The sequence below is a fragment of the Rhyacophila brunnea genome, unplaced genomic scaffold (genome assembly GCF_057557595.1).
Source record: "Rhyacophila brunnea isolate RB1 unplaced genomic scaffold, BYU_Rbru_1.0 scaffold_8, whole genome shotgun sequence".
NCBI classification, from domain to species: Eukaryota; Metazoa; Arthropoda; class Insecta; order Trichoptera; family Rhyacophilidae; genus Rhyacophila; species Rhyacophila brunnea.
Window position 1 is genome coordinate 18337863 of NW_028233350.1, and position 14766 is coordinate 18352628.

Consider the following 14766-nt stretch of genomic DNA (forward strand, 5'->3'; position numbering starts at 1 on the left):
CAGGAGAGGAAAAAAACGTTTTATTCGATCATGCGGACTTTTGGAGTACTTATGTATATCTGCGATAATAATAAAATGATGTTCATGAAAATACTCTTTATCATTGATAATTTTTTATTTATTTTTTATTTTGGATAATAAAATAATCATCTATAGACCCCTTTTCAGCGGTGAGCATTTTAGTGTTGCTAATATCTCAAAAAGTGTGGCAGTTAAAATAATAAAACTTTCCAATATCGTGAGCAATGCCCGATTCAGTCAGTAAAATCACTTTTTGACATGATGTATTTATTATATAGACCCCTTTTCCAGGGACGCCTTCATAATATTCATTTTTAAAATTATTGTACTTACACGTTGACAATTAATGTTGACGTTATCAAACGGATAGGAAAACAAGTGAAGTCTTATAAAAACAGGAGAAAAACTTATAGCCCTTCAGCCACAGTACAAAAATGCAAAAGTAGAATATTCTCCAGCTCATTATTTAAGTAAAGGTTAAAAGTAAATCTGACAGATGACGAAGCCGTATTTCGTAGCTTAAAGACCTCTGTAATCGTTACGACTATAGCTCCACCGAACTGTTTCGGATATCACACGATAAATCATTGATAGCTTGATGGCGACCGACCTACTACAGGGGATGAAAAGTAATATTATTCTTTTCCTTCATATTGACTTCAATTTGGAAGTTGGCAAAGATAATAGTATTTTTCTTAACTTGTATGATTTCATTAAGTGTACATGCCTTACATAAAAACAAACGGTCAACATTTGGATAGGTATCTCAAGTTTGCATTTGAAATACCCTATTTTACCATCTTATTATTTTCTCAAGTATGCCTTAAGTTGTGATTTATATTGAGATGCACGTTGCGTACTGCTACGCTGTCACGGCATAAATTTAGTCTATGGCTTCGTAATTTTGCAGAATATTTTGAACGATCACCATCTCTGTAAATTTTATGATGGAGAATGCCAACTCTAATGTATTCGTATTTTGAATTGTAATTCATTATTCATACTAATTTCAATTAATTATAAGCGTTTCTACGTATGCGTACGTTAAAAATACAGATGCAGATTTTCGGAAGGTTCAAAATGTGCTACGGGATGGGAGCATCAGTCTGATAATATTTTAAATAGCAAGAAAAACGATATTATAGTCACGTGATAGTACGCGATGTGCAGCATAATATAATCACAACTTTAGTGTTACCACAGGATTGCAAATATCTTTGAGAAAATACTTTATAAAACTAGTAATTTTATTAAATTTGAACGGTGATAACTAATCATCTTTGCCGTCCATGGGGATGAGCTTCCAGCACCAACGGTATAAATCATACGCATTTCTTTTTGGCTTATAATTAACGTCTTAACAATATAAAGAAATATTGAGATGACCAAAGATAATATACCACAAGAATAGTTGATATATTAACCTTTGCACCTAACAGCTCACTAACGATTTTATTTATATAATATTGATTTTAAACTACATGTTTGAATATACTTTATGACATATGCACCGATCAGTATTCCTATCGCAAATATAGTGCTAAGGCTAACGAAGATTTTCCGACAGGTTTTTGAGAAACGAGAGAGAATGTTATGTGAATGAATTCTTCGCATTGCTGGCCTATGGAAGTGTGAAAATTGTTTTTTTATTTCCAATTTTACAACTGTTTGCTTATGCACTTTAAATAGAATTGGAAATATAAAAGAAAACAAAAACATTTTTACTTACATTGATAACTGTAAAACTCTAAGTTCATATTAACTGAAGAATTTAGTACTTTAAGGACAATTATATACAAATTACTGTTTTTGAATATTCGGTATTAAATTCTAAATTCGATATTGCAACCAGATTTTATATCGCCACAAATATATTATTACTTATTAGAGCGACAAGATTTGTAATTCTGTTATTTAGTCATTTAAGGGGCGGGCTACTGGTTGTAGTTTTTCAATAAATCGTACTAAGTTTAATTATTGTGTATATTATAATAATATACATATTATTATAATAGAATTGCTTGTATGGTTCTTTTATTGTATACACTTGTACACTGTATTACATTTTGAGGATGTATATGTTTAGATAAGTATTAATTTAGTTATCTAAGTGAATTTCGTATTATTAATTTACGTTATTCTAAATAGAATATGAAAATTATGACTAGTTAATTGAGTGGTTAATGTTGAACTGCTTGGCTGCTATTTTTGGCGATCCATTATATATTCTGTTTTTTAAATTCTATTTTATTGTTTAATTTGTATTATTTTTTTTGAATTATTGTTGTTTTTTATTATTTTATTTCTTTTGTATAAAACTATTTTTGCTTTGTTTTTTTTCTCTATTTTGTTTTTTCTCTAACTGATTACTTGTAATTTTTATTCAAATGTCATGTTGTGAACGTCCTGAATTAATAATTTGTTATATACTCAGCGTGTATTTTTAAAAAAAATAAAAAAATGTTACTATAGATTCAAAAATACACTTGTATTCTTTATATTATTTAGATTAACTATCTAAATTTTTATATCATGGATATAGAATATTACAATATTATTTACTTCATTAAACCTATGTATTTCCAAGATTGAACGTAAACAATATTAACAATAAATGTGTTAAATAGTTAAATAATTATACTTCTACTAATTATTAATAATTATACTACATTTTTTGACCGATTTTATCATATTTGTATACTTATATAAAAATTACTTGTTATAATAAATTTACCTAATATAATTTGAATGTTTAAGCTTAAATTTTCACCCTTAAAATACTAATAGGTACATGTACACAGATATTATTGTTTTTATTGATAATAAGTAATAAGATTATTAGTTGAGAACAATACTTCGTTTATCGAATGTTGAAGATAGGTCTGTAGAATTTACAATCGAAAATTTAATTGTGAAGTATATTTACTCAATTTACTCATCAATGAACTTAAGTTCATTCAATCTTCTCAATTTTCACGAGTAGAGTAGTAGACCCAATGGTTCCCACTTTTAATATCTCTAATTCATAATACGAGTATATATTTTTTTCCAATTTGTAGTTGGATCCAAAGCACTTCCATAGTGGATTGCAGAACCACTGAAACTAAAATACAGTCCTATGGGGTTTGTATGTATAAAATACGAATACAGCTGACTATGGTAATATATTACATTTAGTTCCAAAGTACCTACCAAAATTGTGCAAAAAAACTGCAACGCCAGTATTTAAGTCTGCCCAAATCGATATTACGATACTGAAAACCAATCAAGCGCGCGGAAAAAAGGGCGCAAACTAAACCGCACTTTTGGTAATAAATCACGTTCGGCTACACACGGTATATGTCCAGTCTGTACATATATATTATTATATGTGTTATATAAATGGATATAAGCTACGTAACATATACGTATACTCTTACATAATATGCATGCACAAAATGATTAAAGTTACTTTTAAAATGTTTCAAATTAAATTAATTAAATGTTGATTTTAAAGAAATATTTAGTATTATAGCACACAAAGAAACGGCGGCACCTTTGATAAATTAATAATAATGTTACACTTTTGGTATGCACAATTCGTGAAATCTACTGGAACTATTACTACATAACATTGGCAATGTGTATTAGCTGGCGGCAGCATGCCGTCTGGCTAGACATTAGATTTTGGTTGGGCGTCGTAACCATATAGTGGTGGATTTAAAAATAATAATGAAATGAATCTAAAAATAATGATGCGTTTTGACTTAGGGTGTTTGATTACTCACTGTAATATGTATTTAATAATATAGCAGGACAGTTTTTTTCTTAACAGTGAACTATGTTAGTTTGACATAATTTTCAATTTATCGGATATTTAGATGGTTGCGGTAAAAAATATTTATGCTGTTTTTCGATTGAGCAAGAACCTAATGTATAAGTCAAATGGCTAATAACTATTTTTTTTAATATGACTATGTGGGAATGGGTGGGGGAACTATGTGGTGGGTATTTGAATAAATCTAAAAAGGAAAATGACAATGTCATCAGAACAGTATCATTATAGTAAGAGGCAAATGCTGTAAAATTAAATGGAATATAATAATCAATGAGGATTTTCCAGTTTTAAGCAGACCGGAATTAAATACATACCTACTTTGTAAGAGATTTTTTTTATTGAATTCCGTGTTGCAAAATAGAAAGCCATATAAATAACTGGCAGCTTGTTGTATAGTAAGTAAATAAATATGTGCGATCTTACGCAAAATAAATGGGCCTCCATAGAGTGGATGTTATGTTTAGATTTTTTGAGGAATAAGTAGTTATTATCCATTCACCTAATACATCAGGTTCTTTCACTAAATTGAATATATATTGCAAAAACAACCTGTTATTTTGAATAGCCGCGGGTTCAAATCCATGACCTACGATTTCATATTTATATAAATATGGTTACTCTACCAATAATAAGGCTAATTAAACGTCGATCAATACAAATTACTTAAAGTTAATAGTGATTCTAACTTGGTTATAACATAAATAACATTTATTATGTAACTGGTGGCTAAGATGAAAATGTAGTTTCTATCAATACCAGTTGGGGTTGACGCCTTATTAGACGATAAAACTCAATCATTTCTTTGATCTAACGTATGCTGTCATGTAGCTGTTGAATGCTTCTTTAATACTATGTGCACTCCTTTGCGTTCACTTCTGTGTTAATTGGTTTATTTCATGGTCTTTCACCTTTCATATTCACCTTTTTATGTCACATTACGTTCATTTTAATATTGTTATATTTCATATATCGAGGTTTACATGTAAATGTGAGATATATACTTTTAGTACAATGATAGATCAGTTTTGAATAAAGATATGCATCATTCATGTATGACTGACCTGAAACACGTAAGTCAGTCATACACCTGATATGCAGTTGCGTTATGAATGACTCATGATGTCATGGTTGAATAGATATGTAATTTATTCAGCCAGAATTTATCTCGAACGACATTTTAATATAACCGTGGGCCAGACGATGGAGAACAGACTTGAAGGTGACGATTGCGGAGAAATTTCATTAATCGTGATTTGGTTTATGGCCATGTGAGGGAAAGTAACATATACGCTGAATGGTAAGAAGAACAATAACGAGTCATGAAATTTACATAATTGAATCAAATCATCCTACGTTTATAGTTCAGTGACTTGTTTTGCATGAATAGAGTATAATATTTATTTTCAAATTAAATTTAATACATATACGAGTTAATACGTATAATAAAATAAATGTACATAAAATAACAACAGCTGTGATAGCAGCAAAATAGTTAAAATCAATATTAATATTCCTATTACCTACGATGAAAACGTTCGAATGAAAGTGCTTTTATCTTTCATTGTATTGAAATCGAAAATTTAAATTTGAAGATTGCTACCAATTTCCTTCAAAGTATCTATATTTTCTTCCTTTCAATTACTGAATGCGGAGAAACCTTTGTGTACCCCGCAGTAAACGTGAATATTTATTCGAATAAAGGGTTCCGTTTGTATTTATTATGATCGAGATTGCATCATTTTACTTCGAATAAAAGTCAACTAAGGCAATTTACAACTAAGGGACAGATTTGTGTCTCTACAATAAGGCAGTCGTATACTTTGGAAAATGTGTGGTCTTTTCCGCTGCTTTGCCGCAAGAAGGAAATCATTTAGGTTTTTTTTCTGCTACGGTCTACGGAATTCTTTTTCACTCGCTTTTCCTTTATAACTTTGTTTTATATACGAGCATTTCACGGATCAGTAGCGTGCACAAACGCTATTTAAAAGGAGAACAGTATATTTCACACGATCAATTATTTTTAATTGCAACTAATTTTTATATATTAGACAGGTTATAAATCATGCACGTGGTCATTTTAAAACAGTAAATCTAGTATTAGGTAGCAAAACATAATAAATAACTTATCAAAGCAGTCAAAAGTACTTTGAAACCACCTGTACTTACTATATTAAAAGTGAAATGTAATAGAAAAATATACGTACATTAATATTTGGTGACAAATATCGCTTCAACGTTAAAACTAAAAGGTTGAGCCGCATCTCGAGGAGTATTTTGTACACTCGGATACTGAATAGTTCATAAAACGAATGCATGATTAAAAACATAAAATATAATGTTGGGAACCGTTAAGCGGAGCGTGGTTCATCATAGGTTTGGATTGGTGAGGTTCATCAATCACAGTTAGTCAGGGTGCAAAACGAGTCGATGCAACCGATAGCTTTCGTCACGTATATTATCCAAAGCATTAAGATAGGACATCTCAGATGGTTAAACCATGTACACAGTATGGACGAGTCACGTATTGTTGACTACAAAAAAGATGGATGGATAATATTGAGCATTGTAGAGCAGAGTAAAAACTGGATGCAGGATAATATGCAGGGATTATTAGAAATGGTTTTGTAGGAGACCAAGTACTGGGCTAAATACAATAAATTGTGCACTTTTGCTGTTAACAACACGGAATAATCGGATTAGTACGAAAAATCAGTTTATAGATTTAGTTTATCTCAGTCAATAATTTGGGATTTTGATTCCATACACAAAGATGAAAGATTGATTTTTTGTCATATATACATGTATCTTGGATCTAATACCGATCTACATTATACATGTATAACATAATTAAGCATAATAAAAATTAAAATACTTATATATTATTATAATGTATATAATTAGTACATAAAATAATTCACTTAATAATATGTTTTTAGTATATAAATACAATTTTTATTTATGTAACGCAATATGTTACGTAAGAATATAATGTGCGGCAAAATTATTTATATAGGCTTGTAATGAAACGCCTTGTATTAGTGTTACAAGCCTAACAAAGTTTAAGTAATAACATAACATAATAACTACTGAAATATCATTAATTATTTAAATAGTTCCGTAAAATCATACATAAAAGTACATAAAGCACGTGAACTAAGAAAAGGCCGCAACAAAGAACTTCTATAGGCAACAAACAACATTATTCATACATACTGATATCGTTGTAGAATCACTACCTAATGATTTAAAATAAAAAGTTTATATTAAAGGTAGCAAAACCAGAATTTAGGCGACCAAAATACTCACACATACGTATTGTTTACAAACAGGATGTTTCAAATTTTAAATCGAGTTTTAAAAAGGAGATTCTTTGTTTTTATTTAGGAAAAAAAAATCGAACCAATCAAAAAAGCCTGTAAAAGAATAATGTATTCTTCAAAAATACACCAATACACACAATATTTCGTATCTGTGATTGCCTCAACTTTCAGTAACATACCTATACTACCTTTATTACAGTATTTAAACTGTTTGGAAGAAGTGCTAAAAGCAAGACTAAGAAAAAAACTCTATTTATTTTGTTACTAACCCGCATATTTGACATAATAATGTGTAGCTTAAAAAATAATTTAAATTTAAAAGTTTCTCTACGCCAATGTTTGAAAGTCAGAAAAAGTGCGTGTTTGTTTTGTTGACAGACAAAATAAAATTCGTCTATTTTGTTTCTGACCAATAACAAGAAACATGCTCATTTATATAAACGCGTCTGCTCAACGTCAAATAAATTGTCAACACTCAAGTCTCGAGATTTTCTTCCTTTGTATACCTTTGTACACAAGGAAGAGTGTTGAATGTTCATTTAATTCACATAAAATGAAATGAATTTTTCTCTTTTTTATGTTTAATCAAGCATTTAACTCACCTAGTTCATATAACAGTTTTTTTTACAGTCAATATTGGTATTGTTATAATAATGACACAAGCAGTTAGAATAGTGCTAAGAATAATCAAAAAAGTAGTGAAATATGCGATAAAAAAATGTTTTTAATGTAGAATAATAAAGCATACCATTTCAAAATTAAGCAAATTATTCATACTTTTAGAAAATTTTTGAAAGAGTTTTTTTCCCAGTAAATCTAAAAAATCGCTTGACTTTTAATGCTATAAGAATTTATTTTATGTCGTGGAAAAGCGTCTAGAGGGGAAAAATTAGAAAAGAAAATCTAAAAACACTTTGATTTTTATCATTTTTCTTTGGGTTGTGAAACCAAAATTTACACGATTCTTCTGCCATATTATTTGCCGAGGCCCATAAAATCATCGGTAGATTATTAATTAATTGTTCCTCGAAAAATAACAGATGGAAGAGGCATAAGATTAGCGCCGATGGTGTGGAATGACTAGGTGATGGGATTTATTGGAAACCCCATAGAATCGTCTCAGAAGATATGAAAAGATCCAGAGTTCGACAGTAGTATTCTGGAGCGGTCATAATTCTTTACCTATGTCTCATATTATGAGGGAAATAGGTAACTTATATAATTCATCGAATAATAAAATTGTATATGAAGAAATATTTTCCCAGTGATTTAGAAGGAAAGAAATTTTGTGTGAAAATAAAACTGTAAACATTTATTGGCATTGGGTTCTAAAGAAAAAAATGTTTGGATATTTTGCTATTAATCTTCATAACAGAGTTCCCGTTTCTCTTCTGATAGGATTTTTTAATTTGTAAATTCGTCTGCAAATTCCATTTTTTGCTATTGGGAATAGATTCAATGCGCATTGGCCCTGAATCGCGTGGAATAAAAATGCCATTTAATCATTCTGGGCACCCGAGAGACAGAAAAAATATTAAAATTTAAATTGCACGTAGATATGCCTTCACCTTGAAAATTAAAACAAAGTGATATTTTTTTTATCGAATGAACATTATTCATTTTTATATAATATTCCGCGTTCATTTTGTAAGTGATAAACTACACTATCTTTTAAATCTATTATTATCCACCTACTTTATTTCTGTATCGATTACATTTTCTTATCATTTTTTTTCCATCATGATTAGGGAATCCAATCCCGAGCCAAAATTCTGATCCCGGGATTTTGGGATTACAATTTGACAATCCCGCATTTTTTTCCATTGTTAATATAAAATTTTTATATTTACAAATACCATTGATAAAAACGGTCAAAAATAAATCTAGTATAATTTATACTATTTAAGACATTTATTGTTAATATTGTATACGTTCAATCTTGGAAATACATAAGTTTAATGCAGTAAATAATATTGTAATATAAATAATAATGTGAATTTAATATGAGATTGCTGTTTCTGATAGTAAAGACTTGGGTGGGTTAGCGAGATTTCAAATAGTAAAGCAAATTATGGTGTACTTATGGCCTTTCCGCTTCATAAATCTAATTAGTCAGCCAAATATGAAACTGCCGTAAAATGTACGAGATCGTGGTGGAATTACTTTGTTAATAGTGCGAAGCATTGTTTTTTTCCAATCTTTCTCGTTTTTATTAATTTATTTGAAAGAATAAAATGAATCAGCAACTTACACATGGGTATAAATCAAACATCATTCAAACTCAGTTTATTTCTAATGTAGTTATTTATTATTAAAAGTATTTTTTCTGTTATTTTTTCGTTTTCAATTTATTTTCCATAAAAATTGATAAAAAAAATCAATCCTGAAAGTTTCGGAATTATGTTTATTAATCCCGGGATTAATAGGTATCGAAAATAGCTCGCGATCCTGGGATTGGAATCCCTAATCATGATATCATAACCGAAATCCGATTTGACCATATCCTAGTCTTCTCACTCAGCACCACCGGTTTAGGCATTCAAAAGTGTATATATAAATACTGTGAGAATAGATTACTTCTCGTACTTCTCTATATGATTACAGATCCCTTGCCACTCAACCGACCACCACCCAAGATGACCGGATGACCCAGGAGGGTACTTCTAATAAATCCCCCCTCCCCCAAATAAATATCCTTTTTCCCTAAAGTATTTTTTCTCCCTACAGATTAAAACCACAGCGGAGGGGTTTTTGGCCGGTTGTGGGCTTGCTCACCTCCGGAGTTTTTCCCCCCTCTGCGGCTCAAATTTTGATGAGCAAACGGGCAAGACCCGAAGTAACACACGATAAAGATGCGATTATGGATGCCGATCTTGCTTTTTTGGCCTTCTCTCAGTCTTCGTGGGAGCACCGGCTGGTGCGGAAGAAGATGACCCCGGCTCTGGATTCGGACTAGACGAACGCCAGACCCCACAGGCTGAACGTTGGACTCTGCAAAGCCGGACAGAAGCGAGACGTGGGGTGGGGAGATGTTGGGGGCCTGTGACGGCGGCGGTCCTTGTTGTTGTTTGCTCGGAAGAAACACTTTTTAAATATACTTACTAGAGATTCCTTCACCCAGATCCTAAACCTGGTCTCGGTCGGTCGCGAAGCCGCCGAAACCGGGTCCTCTCACTCCAATCATGCTTCACTCCAGATAGATACTTCATATAAAGGGGATAGACGCTAAAAACCGTCTAGGTGGCCCAAATGAATAAGCACATACCCTAAGTAAGTAAGTAAGAAGACACATGGCACTCTCGATTTTATCCATTCTTCTAGATCAGATAATCGTAAATTAATGTTAACAGAAAAAAATCTTCTGGACTTATGTCTCTCTACAAAATAAGGTAAAAATTGTATTCTTTCAAATAAGATAATTCATATTAACCACAAAAAAACAAGACAACGCAACTTAATAATTAGAATGAAAATTATGAATTTAAAAACATTCTTAATTTTACTAAACTAACATTATTTGTACTATAGCCTATAATCCAGGATTTGGACGTGTGGGTATCTAACGTAACAGCTAGAACCTTTCGTTGCAATTGCTAATTTTAAATTTCAATTCCCCATTTTTTGTTCATTCTATCTACACGTTTATTTTTTTGTAATTTTATAAATTATACTGCGCTTTTATAAAACCTAATCGGGTATTTTCATTTTAAGAATATCGTTGACTGAGAAGTCAATACGGAGAGTTCTTCATTTGCTTTTGTTTTGCTTCCAAGGATACTTTCGCCCCCTTGGATTGATCCAGAGCCCCTGGAGGCAGTATCGTCGACTTTAGAAATACTGATCTAGAGGGAGCTCTGTTCGTTCTCTTTCATCTTCAAATCCCTAGAGTTATTTTAGCTATCCACCCTACGGGCTATGTGGCCAAACCCCTAGAAATTGCGACGCATGTAAACGGTTGACTGTCTATCTCGAATGTAGAGTTTACTAATAATGGACGTGTTTGTTCGCTCGGCTCTCCACAAGACTGTCAACATCCGTCTCTAGCTCTAGAGAGCTCTAGAGCTACCTGTATTTATCTTGCTTCTTAAACTTTTGCAGGTATTTATGCAAATTGAGAAGACATAATAATACACTAAATGGTCTTTCTCTATGAAATGTAGTCGCTCTGGTAAAGTTTATGCTGATTCACATTTGTTGCAGTGTGACATAGTGTTTCTGGCATTACTATGTTTCTTTTGATGGCAGTCTCGCATTCGCCTTTATCAGTGATGTTGAACCCGAGATAAACATAACATGCGCTTACCGTATCTATATTATTATTTAGCAGTAGACTGCGTTGTTTTTAGAGCTTCCAAACGGAGTTAAACCGAAACCAGCTAACCGAATAAACAGTGAGTTTTTAAAATAACCGACAACTGGTTTATTTATACAGTTAACCGACCTAAATCTTAATAGGTATTTTTATAAAAGAGCAAAGCAATATATATATAATGTACCTATACTGAGAAGATTGGAGGGATCTAAGGGAGACCTCTTTCCAGCAATGGATCAATCGGTAATGATATAACGTTTAGAATAGGTATGTATAATTGTGTATGCAATTGCGCAATAATTATAAATCTACATAATAATAGTAATTTATCAAAATAATACGTGGAATGCTCCTGTTTAAAAAATGTACTGAAATATGACTATATTCTAAAACATTAGATCGAGAGGTTTAAAAGAATACTATTTTATATACTAAATATACTTTATGCAGTCATAAAATGTTTAAATTAAATATAAAGGATAATAAAGCTTTAAAATTATATAAATAGATTATCTACAACGCTTAAGGAATGTCTAGGATTATGCTCTGAAAGTACCATAAGAGCTCCATTTTGATCTACGTGGCGCACGCGGACCGTTAAACAAGAAAAATAAGTTATTTTTAAAGTCGACGGCTTAAATCCGTTAACCGGTTAATTAATCTTCAATAAACCACAAACCGGTCCCGGAAGCCCAAGTTGTTGGACACTATTATTGCGGTCTATGAACGTCAGTAAAGTTTTCCTTACGTTTTATATATTTTAAGATCAAGTTGCATACACAGTATTATACAATCGATTGATATTGATTATTTCATTCCAAATGATTAGGGCTTTGGTAGCTTGATGTAGTATTTTACATTATTTTAAGTAAAGTTACTTTTTCGTAAATACTTACTACTGAGGGTCATTACATCTTCTTCCTCGTGACTGAGGATCGTGTTCACTCTGAAATATGTGCATTTTCTACTTTTTTAAATTCTCTGCAACCCCTATTAGTATATGGTAGGGAAAAGTTTCGTTAACCCAGTTCCTCTTTCAATATCATTATTTACTGAATTTCGCAGCTTTAAGGGCCATCGGTAAGACTTTTTCCGTGGCATCTTTCAGCGAGTCTGGTATTTTCTACATACCCTTGAACTGTACCGAAAACTACCAGCCTCGAAATATTGTGGAAGGTTCTGGGTAGTATGACTGAAAGAACCTAGCAAATATATTTTAACGGTGAGACATTTTCTTACATTTATGTATCTTAGTGATATTCACAATCACATCGGTTTGATAAAACTAAACTCATAGGTTAGCAAATATTTCCAATAAAGAAACGGTACCTAAGGTTATGTCCACTTTGTGAATATTCTTACGCATTGAAACTAAAATAGTAATTAATATTTTAAAATATTATTTTGGTAGTTTAGACATAAATAATTACCTATCGATATTCAATTTTAATCCACGATTATAGATTTTCTAAGCTACCAACTTCAACATCGGCAGGTTATTTGAATTTAAATTATTTTAACGTTTCTCATTAAAATTTATAAATCTACAGCCCGTAATATATTTCTGTTTATATCGAAGAAATTATATGGAAGCAAGCAGTTATTTTCATTTATTGGCTTCGAAATTACTAAGTCTTGTGGGAAAGGAAATCCGAGTGGAACCAGCATTATAAGCAGTATTTAATAACGACTTAACCTCTAACAAGAGACGAGGTAATCTAAAAACGAATCTGTAACGATAAATGCCTATTCTCTGGGAAGAAAGATTAATATCCGACTCAGTTGTTTCCTCCGTAACTACATTAATGAGAAAATTTAAATGAGATTTCTTGCAGTACCTACTCAAAAATTTTTAATAAATTATTCTAGTTATAACAGACAGGTAGGTTAACATGTTTCTGTCTTTCAAATAATTAAAAAAAAGGATTTTTCTTTAATGATTGAGTAATTTAAATCGAACTCGTTAATATATTCTATATAATATTATAAACACATGATCAACTAGGTACTGTTATATTGCCTTTTACAAATACATTTAAATTTCATTTAGTTGAGTCAAATATTTCTCACCTCTAAGACCAACAAACCGTCATGGAAAAATCATTGGGGAACTTATTGTAAAAGAATAATTTTGATTTTATTTATCTAAATTATAATACCTAAGCCAGCGTTCACGAACCTTTTTACGTGCGCGTGCCAAAATTTCTCAAATAATATTTTTCAAATGTCTGACGTACCAAGCAAGTTTTTCATGGGGTAAAAAATGAAAAAAAAAGTTTTTAAGAATGTTATATGTTAAAAATTTTAAAAATACAGCTGAGTTCTTGAGATTCTATCTTTTACGGTATTTATAGTGAAAGATATCTTTTGAATTATTTTTTCCTTCTCTTCAAAATTTTCAAAGAGATCGTGGGAGCATTTTCACTGAACGGTTTTCCATTTTTAGCGATTATGCTTGAGACAATATAACAAGCAGCTGTTATATTTCAATGACTACAACTATTTTCGTGGGTAACAATGAAATTGTTTGTTACTGTAACATTTAGTTTCGTTCTTTATGCACAAATTGACACTAGAATTGGTTCGATCAGATGAAGTATTCTCTCGCTATTATTAATAGTGGTCTCGAGCGATTGTAAATCGATGAAAATCAGAGGTTTGCGGCGCGACTTCCCCCGCCGCCTGGCGTGGTTATTGCGATAATAGTATATATAACGTTTTAAGCCTAAAGACCAATTATATTATATATTTAGATTAAACCTAATGCTTATTCTTGAAGAGTATATATTTGCCTACTATTTTTTATACAAAGCGATCTATCATTTATGCATGAATTACACCGTTTCCGTTTGAACATCGATTGGTAAATATTAATGGTAAAAATTGATGAAAATACACTTTGCTATATCGTCATCATATTATTATATACCTAATATAGAGTTATCTGTAAATTTTTTTGTAAAAATAATATTTTTCTCTCTACAAAATAAAACATTCGCGTGTCATGCCAAATCATCTCACGTTCCATAGGTTCGCCATCACTGACCTAGGTACTTACATATTTTAATCGTGAGTTTTTTTTTCATACACATGGCTTAAAATTTTTTTTATTAGGATAATGAAAAATCCATAGGTGATAAAGGAAACCAACATAATATTCGTGATTAAATGACCTAAATTACTAAAAACCACGTTGGCCCATATAATGATCATTAAGATGCTATTAACGTTAAACGCAAAATTTCTTCACAAAATTTGTACCTAATATAAATAAAACTAGGCTATTTGTGAGATTA